Here is a 20,446-nt window from a genome sequence, read left to right as displayed (position 1 = left end):
GATTGGCTGTTTTGTCTACAGAACTACGAATCTAAGAAACAAACATCTTGAAAATGCAACATTGGGATTTTATTTAGCACTATGTCCAGTTTTAAGGAATTGGGTTTACTATGGAGAGCAGTAGTGTGATGTGACTGCCTCATTGCTGGTGTGTTTGTTCACTGGAACCTCCTCTTCCTCACATGCAGAATATGCAAGTCCCTGGCTGCTGAGTGGGTTCTCTTCCAGGGAGTGCTCAGAGCTGAAGAAAATGCCTCCAAGGTACCTTTACAAAAATGTCATGTGTTTGAAAAGTGGAGAGTGAGCGAGCTCACAGTGAGAGTGATTCACTCTCCCATATTTCACAATGGCCAGGGCAAAGCCAGGAGGCTAGACCTCCATCCTGGCTTCCCAGTTGGGTAGCAGGAACTGAAGTACTTAACCCATCATCTGCTGCCTCCCAAAATGCATATTACTGGAAACTGGACCAGAAGTGGAGTGGCAAGAACCCCAACCAGGCACTGTAATATAGCATGTGGGCGTCTCAGGTGGCAGCCTCACCCAAGACCCCACAATCACACTTCTAAGATGCTACTTTGTGGTTGGCTACTTTGAGGTTGGCTACTTTGTGGTTGTTTTTTCTCCAAAATTAATGTATTCACATAACATGAGCTTGTTATGTTTAAGGGACTACTACATTTGTTACACACATATGTATACATACACACATGCATAACTACATATATATGTATATGTGTGTAATTATATAACATTTACATATCGGTTACAAAAGTATGTTCATATATTTCTCAGTCAACTGTGTTTTATTTGTCTTTAAGGTTGGGAACCGAGAGTCACTAGTGGACAATACGAGTGTCAAACATAAGCTGCAGAACCTGGAAGACAGAGGTGAGAGAATACACTGTTTCTCCCAGAATGAAGTGAAATTCATCCAGACTGGTACTCAGATCACAGCAGACACAAACGCTTTGCAGGGGCACTGCTGCCAGGCCTCAAGGTGAGCAGGGCAAGTTACCTTGCCAGCTCCAAAGGGTCCATGAAGTCAAAGGGAGAAACTGGGGCTCTGGCCCGCAGCCAGCCCCACAGGGGCCACGGAAGGGACAGCCTGGGACCTGGCTCCCATCCAGCCCTCTCCTGCCCAGCCACTCCTGGTGACCTGCTGCCAGAGGGGGTTCTCATCCCCACATCTGCAGGTCACTTGCAGTTTGTAAGAAATATCCTAGGCAGTTTTTCTTATTTTCTCATAGTTACAGTGGTAGGCAAGTTTCCAGGTGACATCATACAGCCACCTTTATATGATAACATCTAGCTATAATGTTAACATATTAATGTAATGAACGAGTATAACACCTAAGCATTCCTTTGTGTGTGTGTGTTTAAGATTTGTCTATTTGAAAGGCTTGGTTAGAGGGAGCCATCTTCCATCTGTTATCTTAAATGTCTTTAAAAGTTTTTTAAACTTTTAACTAATACATAAAATTAGATGTGTATATATATATATAATAACAAAAATTACACATATGTGTGAAATACTGTGTGATGTCTCATTCCCCGCAGATAGTTCGAGTTCTAATCTGGGGAGTATCTGGCCTGGTTTCCGCCGATGGCTGTGCTGACTCACACTCCCAACCATAAACCCGAGGTTTCCTTTTCTCCGCCTTCTCACCTGTCCTCGCTGCCTTTTCTCTGTTCGATGTTGGCCATGCTAACTGGATGCAGTGACATGCCGTGGTGTCTGCATTTCCCTGGTTATTAACAGTGTTGAGAGTATTGTCGGTATACCCGTTGGCATTTGAATGTCTTTCTTTGAAAAATGTCTTTTTAGATTTGTTTCCTTTTTAAAAAGATTAACTTACTTAGTTATTTGCTGTGTTGAAAGAGTTACAGGGAGATGGGGAGAGTCAGAGAAAAAGCATCTTTCTATTTTCTGGGTCACTCATCAAATGACCACACCGGCCAGGACCAGGCCAGGCTGAAGCCAGGAACCTCACCCAGCACTCGAACATGGGAGCAGGGGCCCAAGCATTGGAGCCACTCTTCTGCCTTCCCATGCACAGTAACAGGAAATATTTATCTTACTTTTCTCTTCTTTTGAAAAAAGACTTATTTATTTTTATTAGAAAGTCAGATTTACAGAGAAAAGGAAAGACAGAAGAATCTTCCAACTGGCGGTACACTTCCCAAGTGGCTGTAATGGCTGGAGCTGAGCTGATCTGCAGCCAGGAGCCAGGAGCCAGGAGCCAGGAGCCAGGAGCTTCTTCCAGGTCCCCCACGCGGGTGCAGGGTCCCAAAGCTTTGGGCCATCCTCGACTGCTTTCCCAGACCACAAGCAGGGAGCTGGATGGGAAGTGGAGCAGCTGGGACATGAACTAGTGCCCATATAGGATCCTGATGCTTAGAAGGAGAGGAGTTAGCCACTAGGCTGCCATGCCAACTAGGCTGCTGTGCCAAGCCCCCATTATTTTTAAGAGTGTAATGGTTCAGTAGCTTCTAACTATTTTTTAAATCAGTTTGCATTGATTTTTTTTCAGTGAAAGAGGCTCATTTAAATTTTTGCACACAAATATCTAGTTATATGACTTTCATTTGCCCACAGTCTCTTAGTAACGTTGCCAATAAAAAAAGACTCTGGTGAGTTTTCTTTTTTTTAATTTTAAATTTCCTTTTTACTATTGTTTATACAGTTGAAAGGGATGCCCAAGTGGGCCTCTGATTAGGGTGGGAGGGTTCAGGTATGGAGGAGGGTGAGTGGGACATAGCTTTTAAAGTTTTTTTTTTTTCTTCCTGTGTCAGCAGGGGAGGAGGGGGGAAGTACCATTCCTTGCTGTCAAACTCCATCAGCACCCAGGAATTGCAGACGGTTCTTTGATGATCCAGGGTCAGACGTGGCCTGTCTCGTGCACAAGCCAACACACATGCTAGTGAATGCATCTACCTGGTCAGTGCTACACAGCCCCATCTCTCATGCAAACGGACACATGCTACAGCCTAACCAGGCCAGCTAAGCCTGCCACAGGCCCAGTCTCCTGTGCACCAGCAGGTGCCATGGCCTAGTTGGGGCAACCTCCAAAAACCTCACCAGGCCTGTATCCAATCCCGGTTTTTGTGTGTTGCTGGCTTGTGCTGCAGCCTAGCCTGGTCTGTCCTGCATCCCGTCTGGCTCTTGAGCACACTCATGGGTGCTACATGTTAGCTCAGCCCGATTCACCCCAGACCTAGCCCGCACACATGCCAGTGGGTGCTACCACCTTGCCCAGATTGGTTTTCCAACAGCCCTGCCATTGTCCTCACCAGTGAGAGCTGCAGCCTAGCAGAGGAGTACCCACAGTTTCCCTGCCAGATCCACTCCCAGACACAGATCTTGTACTTGCCAGTGGTTACTACAATCGAGCCTGTTATGGCTTGCGCCCAGTCCCAGCACTTGTCAGTGGGGTGGCAGCCTAGTTCAGCCTGGCCTGGCCCACTCCCAACCTGCATATGAACTGGGGGGTGTTATGCTTCAACCCGGCTGCGCCTGAGCCCCATCTTGACTCTCGTTTGTGCCAGTATATGTCGTGGACTGGCCCAGTCTGGCCTGCCCCTAGCTCTGGCTTTCACACTAACTACTAGGAGTTGCACCGTAGCAGAGGAGTTCTTCAATTCCCATCAGACCTATTTTTGTATCCCCAGATCTTAATCTCACATGTGTGGGGGCTGCTGCGGCCCCACTTGATAGAGCTGGCTCCTGGTCCCGGCACTGAATAGTGGGTATTGTAGCCTAGCATGGCCCATCCCACAGCCATTCAGGTTCTTGCAAGTGCCAGTGGATGCTGGAGCATAGCCCAGTCTGCTCTGCCTCCAAACTTAGCCCACATGCATGCCAAAGCATGCTGCAGGCTTGCTCAGCCCAATCCAACCCCCAGCTCTGGCTCTTGTCACTCCCCAGTGGTAGCTACAGCCCAACAAAGGAGTCCCCAAAGTTCTCCTACCAGAACCTTTCTTAGCCCTGGATCTTGTGCATGCTGGCAGGTGCTTCAACCCAACCTAGTGTGGCCTACCTGCAGTCTCAGCTCTTGTTGGTGGGTGTTGCAGTCTAGCCCAACTGGGTACATTCCACACCCTGCCCTGGCTGAGCTAGTCTGAAGAGTCTTCCAGGTCTCCCACGCGGGTGCAGGGTCCCAAGGCTTTGGGCCGACCTTGACTGCTTTCCCAGGCCATGAACAGGGAGCTGGATGGGAAGCGGGGTTGCTGGGACATGAACCAGAGAGCCCACATGGAATCCCACCACGTGCAAGGCAAGGACTTTAGCCGCTAGGATACCGTGCAGACCCTAGTTTTGCTCTTGTTGCCCATGCTTTAAAGGGGTCTTATCCAAGGAATCATTGTCTAGCCAAATATTTGTGTATTTCACCTACATTTTTTTCCTAATGCTTTCATAGTTCAGGGCTTAGATTTAGGACTTTGGTTTTAGTACATGAAGAGAGGTAGGACTCTCATTCTGCGTTCCTTGTGTTAGCACCATTTATTGGAAAGACCACCATTTCTGTAATGTATGTTCTTGGCACTTTGTCAGCAGTCAGTGGACTACATATATATGAGTTTATTTCTGAGTTCCCTTTTTGGTTGACTTATGTGTTTGTATGTCAGTACCATACTGATTTAATTACTGTAGCTTTGTAGTGCTGTTTGAAATAGGGTGTTATGATACACCTGCTTGATTTGTGGAGGAGGAAAGAGAGGGGGATGCTTTGTATTTGTTTGGTTATTTTGGGATATTTCAATTTCATATGAATTCTAGAATTGTGTTTTTCTAATTCTGTATAGAATGTCCTTGGTATATTGATAGGGACTTGCTGAATCTAGATTTCTTTGAGTTGTATGGATACTCTAATGACATTGATTCTTCCAATACACATTTGTGTGTGTGTGTGTGTGTTGGTTATTTCTTCCATCATTGTTTTATAATTTCCATTGTAGAGATCTTTCACATTTTGGGGTGAAGTTACTCCTGGGACTGTCATTGTGGCATAGCTGATTAAGTCACTGCCTGTGACTCCAGGATTCTATGTGGGCACCAGTTCAAGTTGCAGCTGCTTTACTTCTGACCCAGCTCCCTGGGAATAGCCTGGGAAGGCAACAGAAGATGGCCCAAGTCCTTGGGACCCTGCACCCACGTGATGTAGAAGAAGTACTTGGCTTCAGCTTGGCCCAGCCTTGGCCTCTGTAGCCATGTGAGAAGTGAGCCTGTGGATGGAAGATTAATCTCTCTGTCTGTCTGTCTGTCTGTCTCTCTTTGTAACTCTACCTTTCAGGTAAATAAATAAATATTTTTAAGATTTATTTATTTTTTATTGGAAAGTCAGATACACATAGAGGAGGAGAGACAGGAAGATCCTCCATCCGATGGTTCACTCCCCAAGTGACTGCAACGGCCAGTGCTGCGCCAATCCGAAGCCAGGAGCCTAGAACCTCCTCCAGGTCTCCCATGTGGGTGCAGGGTCCCAAGACTTTGGGCCATCCTCGACTGCTTTCCCAGGCCACAAGCAGGGAGCTGGATGGGAAGCGGAGCTGCTGGGATTAGAACCAGCGGCCATATGGGATCCTGACGTGGTCAGGGTGAGGACTTTAGCCGCTAGGCCATGCCGCTGGGCCCAATAAATAAATCTTTAAAAACATGTACTCCTAGGTATTTAAAGTTTTTAGTTATTGTGAATGGGATTGTTTCTTGATTTTTCCTAAAATCACTGTTGGTATATTAAAACACTATTGTTTTTGCATGTTGATTTTCTAACTTATGAATCAACTGAATGGGTTGATCAACTAACTTGTCATGGAGTGTTTAGGCTCTTCTGTATGCAAGTCATGTCATCTATAAACACTATTTCTTCCTTTCCAATTTCAATGTTCTTTTTCTGTTTTTCTTCCCTAGTTGCTTTAACTCTTGCAGCATTATTAGAGTGTGGAAAATGGACATCCTGTTTTTCTCAATTTGAAGGGAAATGTTTTTGAGTTTTGTCCCATTCAATGTAATTTTGGCTGTGTGTGTGTCATATACCATCTTTGTTATAGTTTTGAAGGTTGTTTCTTTACCTAATTTTTTGGTGAGTTTTTATCACAAAGAGACACTGAATTGCAAGAGCTTTTCTGCTCTGTTGAGGTCTCACGGCTTTTGTTGATTTGATTGATGTGATTATTACCTGATGTGTAAATATTGAGCCACACTGGGATAAATTCCACTCGGTTACGACGTATGATCTTAATGCAGTGTTGGGTGTCTGGTGTCACTGTTGGCTTGAGCAGGCTCATCAAGGATCCTGGTGTGCAGTCTCCTGTCGGTGTTGTAGCTTTGTTTGAGTTTGGCATCAGAGTAACTTGGCCCTCATGAAAGGAGTTTGAGAGTTCTGAACTTCTCAGCATTTTGGAATAGTTGGAGGAGTGTTAGAGATAATGCTGTTTTAACTAGTTTGTAGAATTCTGTTAAGAAAACTTCAGGCCCTGGAACTCTGAAATTTCTCACTGTCACTTGTGGTGGGTCTTTCTGGATACTCTACATATTGATTTATTTTGCATAGGTTTTGTTTATCCAGGAATTCTTCCATGCCCTCCAGGTTTTCCAATTGATGAGCATGTTGTTCACAACGGTTTCTTAGGATCCTTGCGGATGTGTGGTATCCGTGGTAGCGGTGCCTTTCTCATCTCCAGTTGCTTTTCTCCTACAGCTTGTTTTTGCTTTTCTCACCCCTGCATCATTAGTTTAACCTCTTTCCAATTATTTTGTGCGTTTACTGTGATAAACTTCCTGCTTCCAAGGAATTTTTGTTCACTTCTCAATTTATTGGATGGCCCATTGGTCGCGCAGGTGCATGCTGTCCCATTTCTCAGTTTTCCACGTTTCTTGATGTTGATTTCTAGTGTTATTCCTCTGTCACCTGAGAAGATACATGGTATGATTTCAGTTTCTCAAAATGTGCTGAGACTCTGTGGCCTGTCGCAGCCTAGAAAACATTCGTCCCCCTACGTGTGCTGAAGGAAAACGGTGTCTTCCACCTGCCAGATGAAAAGCTCTCTGAGTGGCTAGAAGGTCAGTTTGCTTTAAACCTTGTATCAATGCCTAGGGATCTGTGCAGGGCATTGAGTCTTTTTTTTATTTCTAATTTTATTTGATTTTTAAAATGATTTGGTCTACCTGTATGTTTCAACTGGGAAACTGAACCCATTACATTCAAGGTTAATGCTGGTAGACAAAAACAAATCCCTGCTGTTTTGGTGGCTGATTTAAATGTTCTTTTCTGCTTCTCCTGTCCTTCACCCTTGCACTCTGGGAGCTTTCTGTGTGCGAAGCCTGGGCTCTCTCCCACTTTTGTTTGGTGCATCTGTTCTGTTAGGGAATTTGGTACCAGCCTGTGTTTTCATGGTGGCTATATTTTTATTTTTAAAGATTTATTTTTTATTGGAAAGGCAGATTTACAGGGAGGATGAGAGACAGAGAGAACAATCTTTCACCCTCTGGACAGTAGGACAAAAGGACAGTCCTCACTCAGATATGTGTGCAGGCAATCTCAAAAGGGATAATTTTCCCACCTGGCTGGGGTTACATTTTCCTTCTAGCATAAGGAGTGTAGCTATAGTATGTGTGGTGAGCCCCTTATGGTGGTTAAGGACACCTGGTACCTGATGCAAAGTGAGGCTTAGCTGCAGGATGCAGAGCAGGTGTGCTGAGGCTTTGGCCATGTGGAAACAGCCTGGAGGAGATGGCAGTGCGGATGGCTAGGGTGTTGGCAGTATTCAGCTTCCTGTCCCTCACTGCCTGCCTGCTTTGCCCATGTCAAGTATGTCTAATTGACTAAATCTATTGACTTGGTAATACTTTGTGTATAAAATTTCATTTCCAGAAGTTCTAGTAGATCATTTTCAAGTCCATGTCTTTTGCTTCTGCTTCTAAATCTGCTTGTATTTTATTGCTTTAAAGACAATGTTGATCACATTTCCCATGGTTACAGTTTCTCAATGTGCAATTCATGGATCTACTTCTGCTTTTTCTCACTCTTGATATCCTATTTCCTGGTGTACCTAATCTTTCATACAGATTATTTTGCAAGTTTGTATATAGCAATAAATGTGGAGGTCTCAGAAAACTAACCTCTCTGGAGAGGATTTACCTCTTCCCTACCCACCTGCGACCCCCTCATTGATGCTCAGGACTTGAAATTAATTCCCTTAAACTATGATCCCAAGGACCCAGCACAGTGGCCTAGTGGCTAAATCCTTGCCTGGAAGTCACCAGGATCCCATATGGGTGCCACTGCGTGTCTGCTGCTCCACTGCCCATCCAGCTCCCTGCTTGCAGCCTGGGAAAGCACTATAGGATGGCCCAAAGCCTGGGGACACAGAAAAAGCTCCTAACTCCTGGCTTCGCATCAACTCCGCTCGGGCCATTGTCACTTTATCAGCAGATGGAGGATCTTCCTATTTTTCCTTCTCTGTATAGATCTGCCTTTACAAAGAAAAATCTTTAAAAATACATCTATATAATCTCGGGCTGGAAGGGTATATGAGGACTCTACTGTGTCTCATTTATTCTAACTGATGTCCAGTGGAAACTTTTGGGAGTGTGTCTGCTAGTAGCTTCTCAACTTCCAGCAGACACAGGGCTCTGATGTCTGACCCTCTCCTAAACGTCACTTCCAAATGTGTTCAGGTCACAGAGCCCACAAAAGCAGCTCTCAGGTTTTATCGCATGAGGTTCTTTTTTATCCTGTCAGTTTTTGCCAGATACTGTTTTGCCAGCTTTTCAGTTGCTAAGGAAGATGCTTTAAATTTAGCTTTACTGCTTATCAGTGAGAGTAGATCCGAATAATTAAGCCTGACTTGACTAGAAATGAGATGTCACATCTCAATATCTTAAAGCAATAGAAAAAGTAATGGTGATTTTGAGTATCATAGTAATGTTGCTATGAAGTTAGAAAATCAGGTGGAAGTAAGTACTGTGTACCCTTGAATTTTCTTCCATTGAGATTCAGTTGAAGAAAAATCCATGGAGATGGTTTGCTTTGATGGATTTGAGATCATCTGCAAGAGTGGGTAAAAAGTTCTGGCAAAGTGCAATTGAAATAGAAGTTTGGTGCAAAAGAAAAAGCCCTAAAATCCATGAACCCAGTGGTCTTCAAGTTTTTGAAAAAAATTACAAAAAACTGCAGAGATTTCAAGTGTTTTTTTGCACTTGCACTTAATTTCCATTTTTTCCCATTGGTGTCTTGAAGTGCACTCACACAAACATTGTTGCAGACTCTTCCCCTGCCAACCTATCAAAACTGTTGGGAAAAAAATAAGGTTTTTGGTTTAAAAGTACATTGACTTAGAGTGTTAATTCTTATCTTTAATTTTTTTTCAAAGATTTATTCATTTTATTACAGCCCAAGGTCCTGAATTCGTTCCAAAGGGCAGACTGCAAGCATGTGCCTCCCTTTTCCATGGCTGGTAAGTCTAGAGCTGCTTCTTGGCTTCTGTTTTATTTTATTATTTTTTTAAAGATTTATTTATTTTTATTGCAAAGTCAGATATACAGAGAGAAGGAGAGACAGGGAGGAAGATCTTCCATCCAATGATTCACTCCCCAAGTGAGCCGCAGTGGCCGGTGCACGCCAATCCGAAACCGGGAACCAGGAACCTCTTCCAGGTCTCCCATGCGGGTGCAGGGTCCCAAAGCATTGGGCCATCATTTCCCGGGCCACAAGCAGGGAACTGGATGGGAAGTGGAGCTGCTGGGATTAGAACTGGCGCCCATATGGGATCCCGGGGCTTTCAAGGCGAGGACTTTAGCCGCTAGGCCACACCACCGGGCCCTTTATCCTTAATTTGTCTTTGTTATTGCCATGAGAAAAGTTTTGGCCGAGTCATAAACAGTACCTACTCGTGCAGTAAAGGAACTGATCAAACTTGCAGCAATAGTTTGTACATAAGGAGACTGCTGATCTTTGGCTTCATGGTAATAGAGATATGGTGAGTCACTGGCTTAGAGAAGCCTTCGGACAAGGCCAGCAGTCATGCATCACAGCATGTGGCCGGATATGGGGGAGAGAGTTGGAGAAGGATTTATTAAGTAATTGTCTACTATTTGAGCAGTTTAGGTCCATAAAGAGTGACTCGTCCAGTCTGGGATGCCTAGATTTAAATTAGAGAAAATTAAAGAGGAGCATGTTGAGAAATGCCGGCTCTGTTACCCTCTTGTTGTGTCACTTTGCTGGCAAGGACAAAAGGAACTATTCAGCTATTTTCCCATAACAATGTTAACATTGTATAAAGAATATATGTGAAAAGGAAATATTTGTGAACCTGTACTTTTCATACTGTCTATATGAGCACTTGATGCTGTTTGAGGATTTGATTAGTCATTTCTGAGCCTGGGTTATGAGTATGTCTTTTGGTACAATATTACATATTGATATGTACATTCTATGTGCGTAGGTCAAACCAGCAGCATAGCGGTCCCTAAACTAAGGGACCTACAGATAAGCCATCCTATTCTTAGATTTCAAATTTGAGAAATATTCACTTAATATGTAGGGAATCCAATTTCTGATTAATACTTTGCAAGTGGATCCACAGATGGCAACAACAATGCTATGTTCTGCATGCCAAGTGTTACACCAAGCACACTATCACTGACTTTCAGAAGGTAGGAATCAGTGATCCTATTCAACAGATGAGAAACAAAGGCGCAGAGAAGTTTCTTGACAAAATACATGAAGTGCTCATAACTCATTTTGGCTCATGGAAAAGCTGTAACTCGAATCCTACTTCACATAGCAGAAACACCAAAACTAGGGAACCTAAGGTAAAGCGCCAGGGCAGGGGAGGTCGTGGGGAGGGATGTTGGGTGGCAAAGTCCAGGCTTCACATTTTGTTTTGCTACTTGCTAAAGGCATGTGATTAAGTTAATTTCTGCTACTATTATGGTTAAACTGTTTAAAATATCATCCCTAGGCAAATGTTGGCAGAGATTAAGATGATGCTGGAGGACTCCTGTAGCCCATATCATGGGGTCTGGATTCCAATGCCGCTTCAACTGCGGGCTCTAAACTTCATCTTTTTTTTGCTTTTGTTTGGTTTTTGTTTTTTGTTTTTATTAAATTTATTCATTAATCACATTGTGTTGTAATTTCATAGGAACTGGGATTCTCCCCACACTTCCCCACACCCTCCCCCCATGGTGGGTTCCTCCACCTTGTTGCGTAACCATAGTTCAAGTTCAGTTGAGATTCCCTCTTAGCAAGCATATGCCAAGTATACTAACTTCATCTTAATGAACCCTGGAAGTAACCAAGTGATAATCTGAACAGCTAGGTTCCTGCCATCCGCATACACCTGGGGATGGATATCTGACAGCTGCCTTTGGTCTGACCTAGCCCATGCTGTGGCAGGCATTTTGAGATTAAATCGGTTAATAGAAAATCTTTCTCTATTCTCTTACTCTCCTCTCTTTTTTGTAAAGTTTTTTTTAACTGGAATACATTCCTTGTATTTTACTTAAAGTTAAGAGCATAATGAGATTTCCCAACCTGTCTAGCCTTCTGCCACACTCTCGCCCTTTCTCCTCCTTCCTTTATAATTTTTGTTTAACTTTTCACTGCAGCATACTTTGAGTTTATAACCACAAGTTTAATCCTCCATTAAAGAATTCCACAAGTAGTAAGTAGAAAAACCACTATTTCTCAAGAGTACAGATGAGGGTTATAAACATTAATCAAATCTCAAGGTGTCAGTTTCAGTCATATTCCACTTCTGTACTCTGTATTAGCTAACAAACAGGAAGGAAACCATTTGTCTTTGGGGGACTGGTTTATTTCAGTCAGTATAAGAGGCAAGTGTCTACTTGCCTCCATTCTTTCAAATAAATAATAAAATTTAAAACAGCCATTCTTCTTGATCAGTCATCCCTTCCCATGGGAGAAATAGACTAAGACTTCTTGTGTGTGTGTGTGAGGGAGAGAGAGAGAGAGAGAAGATCCTCTTAAAATATCTATTTCCATCTCATCAGAAACCAGGGAGTTGGAGTAAATGAGGCACTTGGAATGCTGATGGAAAGGTACTGAGGGGAGCTAAGTAACTTGGGAGTGATGTATAGGAGGAAAGCATTTGCCAGCATCCTCTCCGACCTCTTACAGGACTGAAAATTATTCAATAGCGTAAAACTATCAATAAGTGCTGACTATAAATTTTGGTTTGTGGAAAGAGCCAGAGACTGAAATCACATTGTCTAACCTCAAAGAACTCCAAAAACATGACTGTAATTCTCAGTTGCAGTCTACTGAGAGTTGGGTAGGAGAAGCGAGGCCAGTTCCCTGAAGCCTTGGAAAGATTGACTGTGTGATGCCCCATGTTTTCTATTGCAGAAAACAATGCACAAGTCCCCTACCAATGTCAAACGGACATCAACAAATCAAATATTCTGAATGTATGTTTTTGCTTAGTTCCCTGGTAATCTTACCTTAAGAACAAGGTCTACTGCAGTCACTGGGCAGCTTTTTCTTTTTTTTTTCAGTCAAGCAAAATGAAGGAATTGTTGGAATATCATGCTTTGCTGCCAGAAACTCTCAATAAGATGAACAGTTCCAGTGAAATACATTGCCAGAGGGATTGTGTCTGCTATCATTTGAACAACTGTTAAACTAATTACCTGCAGATGTGCAGGAAATCATGTGCAAAACCATGCTGTACTCACTTGCTACTATTTTACATGTAAACACGTTCCATGGCTTGTCAGGATCTTTAACCGTAAACATTTGAGTGACAAATCTCCAACTGGACCCGGAGCAGTAGCCTATTGACTAAAGTCGACACCTTTGCAAGTGCCAGGATCCCACAGGGCTGCTCGCTCACTTGTATCCCGGCTGCTCCACTTCCCATCCAGCTTCTTGCTTGTGACCTGGGGAAGCAGTCAAGGCCAGCCCAAAGCCTTGCGACCCTGTACTGGCATGGGAGACCTAGAAGCTCCTGGCTCAGCTCCAACTGTTGCAATCACTTGGAGTGGCTCAGCAAATGAAAGATTTTTCTGTCTCCTCATCCTCTGTGTAAATCTGACTTTACAGTAAGAATATTTTTTTTAAAGATTTATTTATTTATTTTGGGAAGCCAGACATGTAGAAAGGAGAGAGGACAATCTTCTGTCCAATGATTCCCTCCGCAAAGTTTTCCATCATTTAGGGACCAAGTGATTTCTAGAAAAGCCATAATGTTGAGAGTACTTCTGAAGTTATTTACTGTTACTGCGTGGTAGAGAAACTGACACGTGCGTTGGACTAGACGAGACGTTAATTTGTCAGCATTGACCAGCAACATTCCTCGTGTAGACAAATGTGGGAGTAATGCTCAAACGCTCAATACCGAGATAGGAGAACATCAGATAAGGATGAATGTCTGGTGGTGCTTTGCCTCGTGGAGGTGTTTGAGGAAGTAGGAAGTGGGATGCTTCACAAAGTCTGTAAAAATGGAGTCAAAAGAGAAGTTTCCATGCAGACTTGAAATCCATACGTTGGCTTTCATGATCATTCTCCACAAACATTTTAAAGACTGGTTGAAAGAGACAGTGTATGTGAGTTCTATAGCTCACCAATGTTAGGAAAAGTACACCTGTTACTGGTTAAGTACCCAACTTGTGAGAATTCCATAATTTTTAGCTTTTATTTTCTGCCTTCTGGCTAGATGTGTTTTGGATTTTTATTCTTTGGACAGCTGTGGGTAAAAAGTGGGAAATTGATCAAATTAGACAATGGACCTACTGATTAGCTCTAGAGGAAGGCTAACTACAATGAAAATTAGACTTGTGGATTATTTGAGTTACAATTCCCTCACTTCTTTTTATGAAGTACGTTGCATTACGTGACAGTTTCATAGGCTCTGGGATTCCCCCAACCCCTCCCCATGCCATCCCCCCATGGTGGATTGTTCCACCTTGTTGCAGTATTACAGTTCAAATTAAGTCAAGATTCTTTCATAGCAACCATGTAGTTTGCATAGTGTCCAGCATCTTATTGTCCAGATAAACTCCAGGTTTCTTGGGGAGATCATCTCTGGTCTGAAAATAGAGCTGGCAGAATATCATCCCAATCAATTAAAAGCCACAACAAAACATCAGCAACAATTTACAACATGATGGAGTTAATTGACATGGTATTGAGTAATCAGTACGTTAAAATGCAAGTTCTTAACCACATCCTGTGAGTACTTCATTGGCATTTCAATTTTAGTTTATGCACGGAACCGGCTTCTATACACCTTAAAATGGCTATAGGGTACTATTCAGCTGTCTCGCGTCTATTTTCATTGGAGTATTTAGCAGTTTATAGTGTTAAAACATAATGTTGCTGAACTTGGCAGATTTTAGGATAGTCTAAACTGGCTTATAACTCTGACAAGGCATTTGTCAACAGTTGAGGTGCAGACCAGTTTTAGGAGGGGTGTGCAGAGAAATCTTCAATGCCTTAGTGAGGAGTAACCAATCTTTGTGTCCTCCCTAGTAAGGTATGTGTGAGTCCATGCCGACCATTTCCTCCTGGTTCTAAGCTTTCCTTGTTGTTCTCTATCCTAATTTTTTTTTGGGGGGGGTCTCTGCAGCGACCCTGATGGTTCTTGCAGGAGAGGGTGGGGATCCAAAGTTGGAACTAAGTAAGGATCAGAGAAAGCTCCTCTCCCTAGTCCCAAAGGAAGTTTGCTGTTCTTCTGTTTCTGCAGACCGCTCAGGGCTCCTGGCTGTTGTTCCGATGACCTTGGATCCTGTCAGGAAGGATTTGGGCTTCTTCCATCCCATATGGGAGATCCAGATGGGGGTGTATGACCTCAGAATTCTCAGGCTCCGAAGGCACTCCAATTCCCTATGTTCTTCTTGGCGGTTGGGATGTAGTCCTTGGTGCCCGTAGTGATAGTCCTTGGTGAGGTTGCGGGAGTCTACAGGGTTGGGATACAAGCCTCCTCCTGTCCACCTGCTCCACTCTGGGGTGCCCCCCTGCTCTGTGTGTACGACCTGTTAAGAGATTGTCAGGATCGCTCTTGATTCCCCCTATATGTCTTTGTAGTTTGAGTTACTTGTTCCATTCCTGACAGGTTATACTTCACGTCTTCCTCACATTCTAAGCAGATGGAAGATTTCTCTGCTCTCCCACCCCATTTCCAAGTAGCATAGGGTCTTAAAAGTATATCAGGTCTTACAATTCTTTGATGTAGAACATAAGCAGTTTGACTCACATTGATTGTTGGTTCCTTGGTTACATCACAATATCTTATTGCATGAGCTACAGACTGTTTGGGCTTGGAATAATACTACAATTTACAGGTACTGTTTTTCGAACTGGCATCATTTCATCTTACATTAAGGCAAATATGTGGTATCTAACCTTTTGGGATTGGCTTAGTTCCCTTAGCATTATGGTTTCCAGTTGGGCCCATTTGGCCACAAAGAACTGCATTTTGGTTTTTTTAATAGCTGAATAGTATTTCATGGAGTAGATGAACCATAGCTTTCTTACCCAGTCTTCTGCTGATGGGCATTTTGGTTGCTTCCATGTTTTTGCAATTACTGATTGTGCTGCTATGATCATAGGGGTACATGTTGGTTTCTCATGAAACAGATGTTTTAGATGTATTGCTAGGAGTGCTATTGCTGGATCATACAGTATGTTGATTTTGAGTTGTGTGAATGTTCTCCATACTGAGAGTGCAATGGCCCGTGCTGCACCGATCCGAAACCAGGTGCCTGCAGCTGCTTCCAGGTGTCCCATGTGGCTGCAGGGTCCCAAGGCTTTGGGCTGTCTTTGACTGCTTTCCCAAGCTAAAAGAGGGGCGCTAGATGGAAAGTGGAGCTGCTGGGATTAGAACCAGCACCCATACAGGATCCTGGAGTGTTCAAGGCAAATACCTTAGCTGCTAGGCCACGCCGCCGAGCCCAGCTCTCTAATTTCATTTCAATGTTTTGTTTCTAGGTTAGTCTATAAGTTTGCTGGTTTAATTTCTTTTTGAAATAACCTTTGTTTCACTGATCTTTCATGTTTTTCTCTTCATTTGCTGGTTTGATCTTTATTTCTTTACTAACTTTAGGATTTAGTTTATTCTGCCTTCTCTAGATACCCAAAATGCACCTAACCTGTTTGAAACCTTTCCATTTTTTTATGTAGGCATTTAATGCTTCAACCTTTACTTAGTATTTCTTTAGATGTCTTCTGTAAGTTTTGAAATGCTGTATTTTCATTTCATTCAATTTTTAAGTTTGCTTTTGGATTTCTCCCACATTTCTTCTTTGGATTTCAGGATCATAATATTTAATCTGCAAATGGTTTTGTTTTCAAGATTTATTTGAAAGGCAGATGTTACAAAGAGAAGATTTTCTGTCCACTGGTTCACTCTCCAAATGGCTGCAATGGCCAGAGCTGAACCAATCCCAAGCCAAGAGCCAGGAGCTTCTTTGAGGTCTTCCACACAGGTGCAGGGTCCAAGCACGAGAACTATCCTCCACTGCTTTTGCAGGCCATAAGCTGAGGGCTAGATGGGAAGTGAGGTCCCCGGAACATGAACCAGTGCCCACATGGATGCCGGTGTGCAAGGTGGAAGATTAGCCTCTTGAGCCACAGGGCCGGCCCCTCAATCTATGGTTTCATATTACCAAATTTGTCTGGATTTATATTTTTGTGATTAGAAAAGATATGATGTACTTTTTGTTGTGGTTTAATATGTGGTCTTAGAGGAAGTTTAGTGTATTCAAGTACATATTCTAAAGCTATTGCAATGAATGCTGTGTCAGTGTCTGTATACCCTAGAACTGTGGTATTTCTTTTTCTTTTTTGTTTTTGTTTTTGTTTTTGTTTTGTTTGTTTGTTTGTTTGTTTTTTGCTTGACTGACATGTTAGTTGATTCCTTAACTTCACTTTTCTTGATCTGGAGCTTGACTCTCCCTTTAGATATGTATGTGTTTTTTTAAAAGATTTATTTTGTTACAAAATCAGATATACAGAGAGGAGGAGAGATGGAGGAAGATCTTCCGTCTGATGTTTACTCCCCAAGTGAGCACAATGGCCAGTGCTGAGCCAATCCAACCAGGAACCTCCTCCAGGTCCCCCACGGAGGTGCAGGGTCCCAAGGCATTGGGCTGTCCTCAACTGTTTTCCCAGAGCACAAGCACGGAGCTGGATGGAAAGTGGAGCTGCTGGGATTAGAGCTGGCATCCATATGGGATCCCTGGGCATTCAAGGCGAGGAGTTTAACACTAGGCCACACTGCCGGGCCCTCCCTTTAGATATAATAAGGCTTTTTAAGAAAATGACATGCTGTGGCATTGGATATATGGTACCCAATCTGTCCCATCTTATTGTTGAATTAATTCCTTGATCACTATCTGATGATCTTTGTATCTTTTTACAGCTTTTGGCTGAAGTGTATTTTGTCTAATGCACTACTCCTGCTTGCTTTAGGTTTCCACTTAGGTAGAACATTCTTTTCCATCTTTTCACCAGTGTGTGTCTTTACTAATGAGTTTCTTAAGGTACATATCCTTGGTTATTTTTTAATCCATTAAGCCAAACTCTATCTTACCTGGGAGTGTGGTCCATTGACTTTCAAAGCTGTTGCTAATAAGTAGTAACAGTAAGTAGCTGTTATTAGTAAGTAATCTATCCACTTAAAAATTAGTTGGTTTCTTCTGAGTATTCTTCATCCAGTTATGGGTGAGCTTCAAAGTTTTCTATTTTGGGCCCAGCACAATTGCGTAGTGGTTAAAGTCCTCACCTTTCACATGCCAAGATCCCATATGGGCACTGTTTCTAATCCCGGCGGCTCTGCTTGCCATCCAGCTCCCTGCTTGTGGCCTGGGAAAGCAGTCAAGGATGACCAGCAGCCTTGGGACCCTGCACCCACATGGGGGGCCCGCGCTCCTGGCTTCGGACTGACTGAGCTCCAGCCATTGCGGCCACTTGGAGTGAGCTGTCGGACGGAAGATCTTCCTCTCTGTCTCTCCTCTCTGTATATCTGACTTTGTAATGAGAATAAATAGAAGTTTTGCATGTTCTCATGATGCTAGCCTGCTACCTTTTATTTGCTTCTGTCTGTACATTTCCCTCAAACAAGTATTAGGAGGCCAGTTGATTCTGATGAGTTTCCTGACTTTCACTCATTTTGGAGAATATTTAAGTTATAAAGGATAGTTCTACTCAGCCAAGTATGTTTGGCTGATAGGCTTACTTTTTCTTCACAACTTGAAATAAACCGTTCAATTCCCTCTTGGCCTATAAAATTTCTGTTTGACAATGTTGTTCATTTAGTGGAGGTCCCCTTGAAAATGACAGTGCTTTCCTTTTGAGAATGAACAATTGTTTGTACTTAAAAGAGCTGGACCACAATAGGTCAAGGAAACGTGGATCTTTTCTGATCCTGTCAATTGACATCCTATGGGCCTTCTGTACTTGGAGGTGTACTTATTAAGATCAGGGAAGTTATGAGCTGTTTCATTGAATATGCGGCATACTCTCTTCCTCTCAGGAATTCCAAGAAAGTGTTCATTTCAGTAAGGTCTCAAAGCTCTCGGGCTGCTTTCATTCCCTTTCTCACATTTTTTTAAAAGCTGGCTAGAAAATATTGAACCTGTCTTCAAGTTCAAATATTTTTTAATTCTGTTTATCCTCATTTATCTTGACTTTCAACTATTTTCATTTTTAATTTTTCTTTAAGAAATACTTGATTTGCAAGGTAGATAAAGAGGGGGAGACAGATCCTCCATCTCAATGGCTGACATCAAGGTCTGGGCCACTGGATAGCCAGGAGCCTGGAGCTCTGTCCCTCTTGTAGATGACAGGGACCCAAGTTCCTCTGCCCTCTTCTGCTGCCTCTGCAGACATATTAGCAGACATCTGGATCCAAGGTAGAATGGCCAAGACTTGAATCGGAGTTCATAGGAGATCAGTACACAGGCAGTAGCTCAGCCTGCTGCTCACAAGAGCCAGTCCACAGTTGATTTTGTAATATTTGTTCAATTCCTCAAGGTCAGTCCTTGCCAAATTTCGCATATCATGCATTGATTTTCTAATTTCATTTTCTGTTGAAGTGTCTTATGTCTTTTTGAGTGTTCCACATCATTCTTTTTGGGTTCTTTATTTTATTGGAAATGCAGGTTTACAGAGAGAAGCAGAGACACAGAAATATCTTCCATCCACTGGTTTATTCACCCAGTGTCCAGAATGGCCAGAGCTCAGCCAATCCAAAGCCAGGGGCTTCTTCCAGATCTCCCTCATGGGTGCACAGTCCCAAGGCTTTAGGCTATCCTCTACTGATTTCCCAGGCCACAAGCAGGGAGCTGGACGGGAAGCAAAGCATCTGGTATTAGAACCAGTGTCCAAATGGGATCCTGGCATGGCGGAAGTGAGGACTTTAGCTACTAGGCTACTGTACCAGACCCCTTAACTGCCAAGCTATTGCGCCAGACCTCTCCCGTGTAAATTCTCAAATTTACTAGCATTCCTATGTATGCACCCTTAATTCTAATGTCGGTGTACACTAGGTATTAATGTTAAACACTTCAACAATGTGGTAGTAGTATCTTATAGCATAAACAATTCTATATGTAAAACTTGCAAGGTTCATTTCTCAACATGCTTAAGCCTTTAGTATTTTGTCCCAGCTTTTCCATTCTACGATAGCCATACTTCTGTAGGACAATATTCTACAAGCACTTCTCTTCCTTAATAACCTGCTTATTTGCTCGATTTACATTTTGAAACAATCATGTAAGACTACAAATTAAGACATTCTATAAATAAAAACATACCACATTTTAAATACTATTGCTTTCAGCAAGTCTTACCCATTTCTCCCAATTTGTAGAAACATGTTTTAACACAAACCTGCCTCAAAACCGGGAATAAGAAATTTTTCCAATAACCTTCTCGCTGATGAGGGAATTTCCCCTTCTCAAATGGCAGGTGAGAATCACAATGAGGACCTGAAGGAGCCCAAGGTCCTGAATTCTTTCCAAAGGGCAGACTGCAAGCATGCGCCTCCCTTTTGCATGGCTGGTAAGTCTGGAGCTGCTTCTTGGCTTTTGTTTTATTTTATTACTTTTTCACAGATTTATTTATTTTTATTGCAAAGTCAGATATACACAGAGGAGGAGAGACAGGGAGGAAGATCTTCCATCCAATGATTCACTCCCCAAGTGAGCCGCAGTGGCCGGTGCACGCCAATCTGAAGCCGGGAACCAGGAACCTCCTCTGGGTCTCCCGCTCGGGTGCAGGGTCCCAAAGCTTTGGGCCATCCTTGACTGCTTTCCCAGGCCACAAGTAGAGAGATGGATGGCAAGTGGAGCTGTCGGGATTAGAACTGGCGTCCATATGGGATCCTGGGGCATTCAAGGCGAGGACTTTAGCCGCTAGGCCACGCCGCCGGGTCCGCTTCTGTTTTATTGAATTCAAGAGAACCAAAAAATTTCAATTTG

The sequence above is a fragment of the Ochotona princeps genome, chromosome 1 (genome assembly GCF_030435755.1).
Source record: "Ochotona princeps isolate mOchPri1 chromosome 1, mOchPri1.hap1, whole genome shotgun sequence".
NCBI classification, from domain to species: Eukaryota; Metazoa; Chordata; class Mammalia; order Lagomorpha; family Ochotonidae; genus Ochotona; species Ochotona princeps.
Note: the sequence above shows the minus strand (reverse complement) of the source record.